Source organism: Echinops telfairi, unplaced genomic scaffold (assembly GCF_000313985.2).
Source record: "Echinops telfairi isolate 266 unplaced genomic scaffold, ASM31398v2 ScPeMD7_7469;HRSCAF=8507_0, whole genome shotgun sequence".
NCBI lineage: Eukaryota > Metazoa > Chordata > Mammalia > Afrosoricida > Tenrecidae > Echinops > Echinops telfairi.
Window position 1 is genome coordinate 43,503,995 of NW_022111372.1, and position 1,363 is coordinate 43,505,357.

Below are 1,363 nucleotides of genomic sequence, written 5' to 3' on the forward strand. Positions count from 1 at the left end.
TATGCTGGGTTCTCCGGATAAGTAAAACCAGGTTATCTCTTTATCTATCTCTATCTATCTATCTATCTATCTATCTATCTATCTGTCTGTCTGTCTGTCTGTCTGTCTGTCTGTCTGTCTGTCTATCTATCTATCTAGGGATTTTCCTGACTCGTAGAGCTGCAAAAGTTTGCAAATTCAAGATGAAAAAGTAAAAAAGATAGCTTCTGGCTAAGAAGGCATGCAATCTCAGGTATTCAGGTTAGGTGGCAAATGAGAGACTCTCAGATTGCTGAGGATAATGAATCCCAGGATCAACAGGACATTATCTAAGCCATTGGCTCAAGTTCAAAGAACCAAAGGTCAGATGATGACAAGCCAATGAGTGGTCCAAGTGCAGTAAAATGGAACCAAGTTTTGCCAGAACATCCATATATAGTGGAAGCAGGTTACATCCTCAAGAGAACCACCTTTCACCTGATTGTCTGCTCATACCAGATCTCATCTTGGAGGTTAGTACATCATACCAGATCTTTTCTTCAAGGATGACATCATTATACCATCATACCTACCAAATCACTGCAAATCATGCCTCATTAACTGACATAAAATTTAACCAACCCAGAACCACCTTTTATTCGTAGAACCACCCTTTATTCATATAAATGTGAGCCACTTATATACCCATCATTTTTGATAAATTCATGTGTATCTGAAAGAAATCAGGTGGAAATAGTTCATATTTCTAAATTATTAATGATTAATGAGTACTGACTAGTTATCATTTTAGGCTGAGAACAAAGCAACAAGAGGAACAAAGCAATGAAGTCCCCAGGGAATACCAAATATGGACTTTGGGGCCAGTGAGTGGCACCCCATCAGACTCCACTGGAAAACACTCCTAAACATCAACAAACAGATCTGGAACTATTTATTGGCTTTTCTTTTTTTGTCTTTGGTTTTTTTTTTTGTTATGTTGTTGTTGCTTATTTCTTGTTTTGTTTTGCTTTTTCTTGTTTTTGTGCTTATTATTGTCCCTGCATGTCTATCTAGATAAGATTGGTGGGATAAACAATCCAGAGGAGAAAATAGACCAATGGTTTGTAGGGGGAAAATGGGAGAGGAGGAAGCCGGGGCCGGGGAGGAGGGAGCGGAAGTGGGGTGTCAACAAACCCAGGAACAAGGCAACAACAAGTGATCTAAAATCGATGGCACGGAGGACTTGGTGGGGCTTAATCAAGGGCAATGTAGCTGAGAGGAATTACTGAAACCCGAATGGAGTCCGAACATGATAGTGGGACAAGAGGAAAGTAAAAGGAAATAGAAGAAAGAACTAGGAGGCAAAGGTCATTTACAGAGGTCTAAATACGGGCATGTACCTGTG